Here is a 9,124-nt window from a genome sequence, read left to right on the forward strand (position 1 = left end):
AGCTGAGGCAGGAGAATTGCCTGAACCCAGGAGGCGGAGGTTGCGGTGAGCCGAGATCGCGCCATTGCACTCCAGCCTGGGTAACGAGCAACCCTCTGTCTCAAAAAAAAAAAAAAATAAAATAAAATAAAAAAAATAAAGTCCCCTTTCTTGTTAAAGAATAAGCGTGCCAATAATTCTTTGTTAAGCCCTATCCTATGTAGCTGTTAGACACGCCATGCTTACAGGCACGTAGTACATTCTATGTCCTTGTACTTTAACCAAGATCTCTGTGCTGGACGAGCTCACAGGCATGTCCCAACTCTCTATTTGCTTCTACGTGTTTAAAAAAGTTTTAAGATATTAGCCAATCAGGTTTTTGTTTAAATTGTAAGGTCTGCTGGCTCCAGCCAACAGAGCTCAGATATGACAGTAAGGACGACCCCCAATGCCTAAGGGATAAATGCGTCTGTTTTCCTCTGATCATTGTAGTCTCCTGGCAAGATGGCTAGCAAGGGTACCCTTCCTGCAGTCCAGGAAGTAAAAATTGTGTTGCTGAAAGATACTTTGTTTCAGTGCTAATTTTTCTTTGTGGCACAGAGCATCTATTTCCAACAAATATCTTTTCAGAATTCCCTTCATGTTATGATAACTGGCCTTAAGAGATGTTTGTGCAAGATCCTAAGTTTTAAGTGAAGCAGCAGCTGCACGGCTCTGGGGTCGGTGTGGGGAATGGAGGTGAATTCCCATCGTAGCTCTCTGTGCTGCCCACTTTGGGCAGCAGCCAGACCCTCAGCTCCTTCAGCTCCCACCATATCTCCTCCATTGGCTGCTCAAGAGTCCTGAGCTGGGTGTGTGTGCATCGTGGAGGTGGCCGGTAGCAGCTTATTGGCATCGAGGCTGGAGACAGTGAGAGACAGATGTGGTTCCAGCTTCTCACTCTCCCTGCTTCACACAGATTTTTTTTTTTTTCTACCAGCGCTTCTTGCTACAACCGGCTTCAGCCAATGTAGGTGCAGAAGTCAGTGGGAGGCAGCTCCCTGGGCTTGCTCCCATAATCACGGAAAATCCAATCCCTATACTTACTTTATTTATTTTGATTTAATTTAAAATTTTAATTGTATTTATTTTGGAGACAGGGCCTCACTCCATCATTCAGGCTGGAGTGCAGCAGTATAATCACGGCTCACTGCAGCTTCCATCTCCCAGGCTCAAGTGATCCTCCTGCCTCAGCCTCCCAAAGCGATGGGATTACAGGCATGAGCCACTGCACCTGGCCTAATTCTTTTTTGTTTTTGTTTTTTGAAGCAGAGTCTTGCTGTCTGTTGCCCAGGCTGGAGGGCAGTGGCACAATCTCGGCTCACTGCAACCTCCACCTCCCAGGTTCAAGCCATTCTCCTTCCTCAGTCACCCGAGTAGCTGGGATTAAAGGTGTGTGCTACCATGCTGGCTAATTTCTCTCTATATATTTTTTGAGACGGAGTCTTGCTCTGTCTCCAGGCTGGAGTGCAGTGGCGAGATCTCGGCTCACTGCAATCTCCACATTCTGAGTTCAAATGATTCTCCTGCCTCAGCCTCCTCAGGAGCTGGGACTATAGGCGCACACCACCATACCTGGCTAATATTTGTATTTTTAGTAGAGACAGGATTTCACCATGTTGGCCAGGATGATCTCTATCTCTTGACTTCGTGATCCGCATACCTCGGCCTCCCAGAGTGCTGGGTTTACAGGCATGAGCCACTGTGCCTGGCCATAATTTCTGTATTTTTAGGAGAGGCGGGGGTTTCACCATGCTGGCCAGGCTGGTCTTGAACTCCTGATCTCAAGGGATCCGCCCACCTCAGCCTCCCAAACTGCTGTGATTACAGGTGTGAGCCACTGCGCCCAGTTGTAATTCTCTATTTAATGTCACTCCATGAGGGTTCTGCTTCCTCAATCACACAAATGAATATTACCCTAACACATATATACAGACGTATCTAATGTTGATGTCATTTAAATCAGTGGGGAATGGAAAGATGATTGATTCAATAAACATCACTGAAAAAAATTAGTTGACATATTTGGAAAATACGTATCTTAATGTTGTTCATAAAAATGTTTTAAAAACCTCAAACTATAAACATATTGAGAAAAGTGGAATAACCCTGGAATACAGAAACAAAATGCAAACAGTATAAGGATCAAAATGTAAATATATCAAATTATCAAATAAATCAAAATTATAAGTTATTTAGAGGCTGTTTTTCAGGTTTGACCTACAGATTGTTAAAATAAAAATTCTGGCTGGGTGCAGTGACTCACGCCTGTAACTCCAGCACTTTGGGAGGCTGAGGCGGGCGAATCACGAGTTCAAGGGATCAAGACCATCCTGGCCAACACGGTGAAACCCCGTCTCTACTAATATATAAAAAATTAGCCGGGCGTGGTGGTGCATGCCTGTAATCCCAGCTACTTGGGAGGCTGAGGCAGAAGAATCGCTTGAACCCGGGAGGCAGAGGTTGCAGTGAGCCGAGATCGTGCCACTGCAGTCCAGCCTGGCACCTGGTGACAGAGCGAGACTCTGTCTCAAAAAAACCAAACCAAAACCAAAACAAAACAACAACAACAACAAAATTCTAAGGCTGGGTGTGGAGGCTCATGCCTGTAATCCCAGCACTTTGAGAGGCCAAGGCAGGCAGATCACAAGATCAGGAATTTGAGACCAGCCTAGCCAATATGGTGAAACTCCGTCTCTACTAAATATACAAAAATTAGCCGGTGTGGTGGCAGGCGCCTGTAATCCCAGCTACTTGGGAGGCTGAGGTAGGAGAATCACTTGAACCCGGGAGGCGGAGGTTGCAGTGAGCCAAGATTGCGCCATTGCACTCCAGCCTGGGTGACAGAGCCACACTCCATGTCAAAAAAAAAAATTCTAGGTAGCCAGGCTCAGTGGTATAAGCCTGTGTTCCCAGCTCGGGAGGCTGAGGCAAGAGGATGGCTTGAGCCCTGGAGTTCAAGGCTGTGGCACACTACGGTCACGCCTGTGAATAGCCACTGCACTTCAGTCTGAGTGATATAGTGATATCCTGCCTCAAAAAAACCTCCGCGATTCACTGTGAGTCAAGGCATCCAGCTATATGCTAAAGTTGGGCAAATTTTACAAAATGGAAACAGAGAAAAGAAAGAAAAAGGTAGACGAGTATTGGTGCTTGAATGGCGCTTTAGGGATAAAGGGCTTCGTGGGCCGGTACAGAGCCACCAACCTTCGGCCACAGTGGGGAATCAGGATTCCTTCTTGGCTAGGTAGCAGCTACAGCTTAGGAGACAGCTGAAGAGCTAGATGTCGCTGGAGACAAAGAGCTCAAGCTTGGAGAATAATAAAGAACCTCCCCCAAATGCATTCATCAAGGACTCACTCTGCCCTACTGCTGACCATTCCTGCTCAGTCTGCAGTCAGAAACTCTGTTTCCAGCTTTATCTCCCATCAGCCTATTGCGGTTTTTCCTTTCCAGGCCTTCTATGATTTGCCATCAAAAAAGACAACCTCTACTTTTTTTTATATTTTGATAAACACAGAAGAATATGGAGCTGTTCAATTTATCTTGGGGAAACCTCAGAACTGGTCTATTTGGTGTCGTGGAAGCTCTTCCTGCTTTCAATACACGATTAGTAATCAACTGTTTTGTATACTTGTTTTCAGTTTTCATTTCCACAAACAAGCACTGTAATTATAGCTATTAGAATGAAATCTCATAACTATAAAAAAAAACAACCCAGGGCTCTGCTTAGGCAGTTCTCACAGGCTGTAATCACCTGTCTTCCCTGTTTTGACAGCATCCTTCTGACTGTAGCCCCACGAATCCTGAGCTGGCTCACTGCTCCCTTGCCTCCTCCAGGCAGAGTGAGTTGCTCTCTGGCACTTCCACCTGCCTTCTCCCCCAGTGTGCACATCACAGTCATAGTGACTGTCTATGTACTATCTCCTGCCTCAGAAGACTGAGCTCCTGGGGCCATCGATTGTGGCTCATGCTCATCCCTACAGCCGCATCCCTCTCTACACAGGTCCAACATATGGTCAGTGTATGGGAACTAAGTCTTGGTCTCCCTGATGATGGGCGTTCCTCGCCTCAAATCTGTTCCACACACAGATGCCTGATCACATCCTAAAGCAAAGTTGATTATGCCACCCCCAACTCAAAATTGTTTCCTGCCTGACTTTCGCTTTTGAAGCTCAATTGTTAGCATTCAGGCCTTGAACATGGTACGCTAAGGACTGTCAGAATAACTGGAAAGAAAAGGGTGAGGTGAGAGTCCAAGTCAGGGTCGAGGTTAGACAAACTGATCTGAAGTAAATTGAGAGCCCAGTGAAGCACACGATTTCCTCTCTCCCGCTCTCCCTCAAACACTCCTCGAGCACCACGTGTCAGTTTCCGAGCTGAGTCTTAATAAAAGACCCCAAAAAGGCACAGGCCTTGTTTTGTCTCTCTGTTTGCTATTGTCTCACTCCTGTGGTATGCTGCTGAATGTTTAAGAACTGACTTTCTGGGAGGAAAATATAAAAAAAAAGCCCTGATTTCTACAGTTTGCCAATTGCTATGGTGTATATATTCCCACCATAGCTGATTTCAAGTCTCCAATATGATGTCATGGAACACAGAGTCGGAAAAAAATGTGCACTAGCATACCATTATATAGTATTTCCATCATACAAATATGATAGATGTTAATCACTCCAAGAACAGAGAGTAGTAAAACAGCAAAATAATTTGCCAGTGATGAATTTTGAGTTTTCTTCCTTTAATTACTTATTTTATTTATTTATTTATTTATTTATTTATTTATTTATTTTTGAGACGGAGTTTCGCTCTTGTTACCCAGGCTGGAGTGCAATGGCCCAATCTCGGCTCACTGTAACCTCCGCCTCCTGGGTTCAGGCAATTCTCCTGCCTCAGCCTCCTGAGTAGCTGGGATTACTGGCACGCGCTACCATGCCCAGCTAATTTTTTGTATTTTTAGTAGAGACGGGGTTTACCATGTTGACCAGGATGGTCTCGATCTCTTGACCTCGTGATCCACCCGCCTCGGCCTCCCAAAGGGAGGCCTGGGATTACAGGCCTGAGTATTTATTTTATTATTATTTTTTTGACACAGAGTCTCGCTTTGCTCTGTCTCCTAGGCTGGAATGCAGTGACACAATTTCAGTTCACTGCAACCTTCACCTCCTGGTTTAAGTGATTCTCCTAGCTCTGCCTCCCACCTCCCAGCTACCTGGGATTACAGGCATGCACCATGACGCCTGGCTAATTTTTTTTTTTTTTTTTTTTTTTTTAAGACACAGTCTTGCTCTGTCGCCAGGCTAGAGGGCAGTGGTGCATGCAATCTCGGCTCACTGCAACCTTCACCTCCCGGGTTCAAGCGATTCTCCTGCTTTAGCATCTGGAGCAGCTGAGACTACAGGCGCCTGCCACCACACCCGGCTCATTTCTCTGTTTTTAGTAGAGATTGGGTTTCACCATGTTGGCCAGGATGGTCTCCATCTCTTGACCCCATGATCCACCCACCTCGGCCTCCCAAAGTGCTGGGGTTACAGGTGTGAGCCACCGCGCCGGCCTCTACCTTTGTTTTTAATATAATGTATTTGATTGCAGACTTATAAAATTTATTTGTAAATAATGACGTCAAAAATGTATTTAACATCCACCTTGTAAGATTTCCGAAAATTCAACCATGCGCTCTAGCGAATCCAGCACTGCCTTCGATGCGGTTTTTGACGGTGCCCATTTTACTTTGTCACGTTTGGGGCTTTTAGCGGTCACGACACGCAAAGCCAGGAAGAGGAACGAGGCCAACCGGAGTAGCAAAGCCCGGTTCCAGTCCCTAACGCGGCCACCGGGGGGCGACAGACACAGGCCAACGCGCAGCTGGGGACCGGAGGCCCGCTCGCCGACTGGGTCTCTTCTCCTCCCGCAAGGAGGACTGAGACGCTTTTCCCGATATTTTGGGGTGGCCCGGCGCAGGGGCGCTGGCGGGGGGTCTGGGGCGCCGAGGGGCCGCTCCCCACCCGGACTTAGGTACCTGGTATTGAAAACCAGCGCTCTCCATCCGCAGTGTCCCAAGCGGCTCCGGACACCGTGCAAGCTCACTCTGGAGGCGGCCATAGCCCCTGCCCGGCAGCCTCTGCGGCAGGAAGTTGGCTCGCCTGGTCTTCGGGCATCCCTCCGGCAGTTCCCGCACTTCCGCTGGCTGGGTATCCGCAAGGGCAGGTCGTTAGCTTCGTTGGCTGGAGTTAATCACCGGACAATTAGCTTATATTCTTCCTGAATCCTAAAACCAGCCGGATTGCTGAGGAGGAACTAGAGACTACAGCTTCCTCCTGAGTCACCTTGAGACAGCAGCCCTTGGGGAAATGCGGGGAAGGAGACTACCCAGGCTTCCTTCCTTAGGCGGAAAATCCTGAGTTTAGACGAAGAAACATGGATTCTTCTCGACACCTCCTGCCAACTTTTTGCCTGACTTTGGGCAAAACATTTAACTCTCTGCTGGCCTTGGTTTCTTTAGTAAACACTGACTCCTGTCCCGTCCCGCCTTTTTAATGTTTATTTTTTAATTTTTTGAGGAGTCTCACTCTGTCGCCCAGGCTGGAGTGCAGTGGGGCGATCTCAGCTCACGACAGCCTTGAATTCCCGGGCATTCCCCTTTCTTGTTGGCAGACAGTGCCCACCACTCCAGGGAATTACTCCAGTGCTTCATCCAACCAGATTCGACACAGCCTACTGTGTTGGTCCTGGTCCACTTGTCAAATGGTGGCTCCCGGAAATAGCATCAAAACAAGCAGCTGATAAGACAAAACTGAGTTGTTGCCTATCATACTAAGGGAAAACATTATCTTGAAAGAGCCCATTGTAGAGTGGATGTGGGCAGGGCAAAATTGAGGTATTGAGGTTTTGGGGTTTGGTTTAAGGCAGGTCCTTTGATGTAGGGCTTAATCACGGCTGGGTAAGGATCACGTTATAATAGTTCAGCATTGTTTGGTCACAGTAGTTTAGTATTGGTGGTCACAATGAAGTGAGGGCTTCAAAGGAGCTTTCTTTGATGCTACCCATTGAAGAGTTATGTGGCTTTATGAATAAATGGATTTTCCTGAACTCAAGCAGTAAGGTTATTTGCAACTTTTGTCTTCCTGGGCAAGTGTTTCCTAGAATAGTAGAGTCACAATAATACAGTCATGTTATTTCACTTCAGCAGTTGTGAGCCGGAGTACTCTGCTATTTGTACCCAGAGGCACCCTGTTATGGTTTCCTTGTGTGTAAGACGGGGATTATACTGCTGGGAGAAGGGGAGGAGCTGGGCATGTAGAACACGTGGTAGCCTTTCGGTATCACAGCAAGGCAGGGCTTACAAAAATGTCTGAGATCTGAAAAATTATTCTTACTCTCAAATAGGAAATGGAGTTGCAAAATGGAATTAAGTAGCTGTTTGTTAAATGTCTCCTAGACATAATTATGTCCACTAGTCAAGTGTTATACCCAGGTGAGTTAGATGGGACAGTGCCACGCTCTGAGTTTCAAATTATGAGTCCCTTGTTTTTAGCCGGCAACCGAGAGATGGCTAATGCTCAAAATTCTCTCTGCCCTGAGGAAGGGGCTTGGTTATCTTTTATACCTTGATTTAGATAGGGGAGAGGGAGCCTAGCTGGAGCAGAGTTTTTCAGAAGCAGAGCAAGCAAGTTAGATAAGGAGGTTGGTAACTAGGAGGCAGGAGGTTCTCATGATTGTTGATTTTTAAAGAGGGTGTACACAGGTGGTTCCCATGATTGCCAATTACCAAGGGGTGTATTCGATACTTGTCATATAATCAGTCAAAGGGGGGGCATTCACAATGGCAAGTGGGCTTGCCAAGCAGGCTATGGTTACAAAGGTTATATGTTTCTAGAGTTAAAAGTACAGCACGACCCAGCACAGTAGCAAGACCCAGGTATGCACTTAAGGGAGAAGTGGCAGGAGGGGTGAGGCGGAGGTCACGATGGAGTCTGTCTGGCTCTCAGCAAAATGGAGTCTGTCTGGCTAACACAGGGTAGGTTAGCACCAAGTGCAACCCAAAACGCATGGTTATGGGTCTATTGCATTTGTTCTGCAGAGGGAGGCTCATACTCATGTGTTTGAAGCCACGTGATAGGGGCTTCAATGCTAGGATGCTCCAGACTAATCAAGGTCTTAAAGTGGCCCTGTGACATTTGAGTCCTGGCCTTTCTACTTCTGAGCCATGTGACTTGGGATCAGCTCTTCCTTCTCTGAGCTAATCTCCTGATATGTACAGTAGGGAAGACAATGCTTGGGGCAGAATATGAAGGGTGAAGTGAGGTGGTGTGTTGAGCATAGTAGCAAACAGTTTTTGTTTATTTTTTTTTTAATTTTTGAGACAGAGTCTCTCTCTGTCGCCAGGCGCTAGGCTGGAGTGCAGTGGCATGGTCTCAGCTCACTGCAACCTCCGCCTCCTGGGTTCAAGCAATTCTCCTGCCTCAGCCTCCCGAGTAGCTGTGACTACAAGCGTGTGCCACCACGCCCAGCTAATTTTTGTATTTTTTTTTTAAAGTGTGAGAATTAATGATTTATTGTCACCCAGATGGCAATTGGATTTATAGTCTTTATACTTTACATTTTTTGTAAATTAAAAAAAAGACAAGTTTTAAATAGCCACTGCTGGTTATGTTTTCAGAAAACATCATTAGACTAATTCATTAATGGTGGCTTTAAGCTTTTCCTTATTGGCACCAGAAAATTCACCCACCTTTTGTCCCTTCTTAAAAAACTGGAATGTTGGCATGCATTTGACTTCACACTCTGAAGCAACATCCTGACAGTCATCCACATCTACTTCAAGGACTACCACATTGGAATATTTTTCAGGAAGGGAATGAAAAAAAGCCTTGATCATTTTGCAAGGCCCACACCACGTGACTGAGAAGTCACCTACTACAAGTTTATCACCTGCAGCATCCAAGTCTTCCTGAAAAGCAGCCTTGCTGTCGATCTGATTGACCATCTTGGCTGCTAGGGTCTGAGGAGCAGCTGTTAGGACCGATGGACACGGATCCAAAGCACTGACCCGAGCTAGGAGAGAGTGCGTCGCTTGCTCTCCTTTTTTTTTTTTTTTTTTTTTGAG

The 9,124-nt window shown here is 46.5% G+C and overlaps 1 pseudogene across 1 annotated transcript; it reads right to left on the reverse strand.

Annotated features, from left to right (window-relative positions):
* Positions 1–8,554: 8,554 nt before the first annotated feature.
* Positions 8,555–9,069, reverse strand: LOC116542867 (annotated as a pseudogene). The gene has a single exon (XR_004265394.1). The product of XR_004265394.1 is annotated as a thioredoxin pseudogene (transcript).
* Positions 9,070–9,124: the final 55 nt, after the last annotated feature.

Source organism: Sapajus apella, unplaced genomic scaffold (assembly GCF_009761245.1).
Source record: "Sapajus apella isolate SASKATOON/1434 unplaced genomic scaffold, GSC_monkey_1.0 scaffold175, whole genome shotgun sequence".
NCBI classification, from domain to species: Eukaryota; Metazoa; Chordata; class Mammalia; order Primates; family Cebidae; genus Sapajus; species Sapajus apella.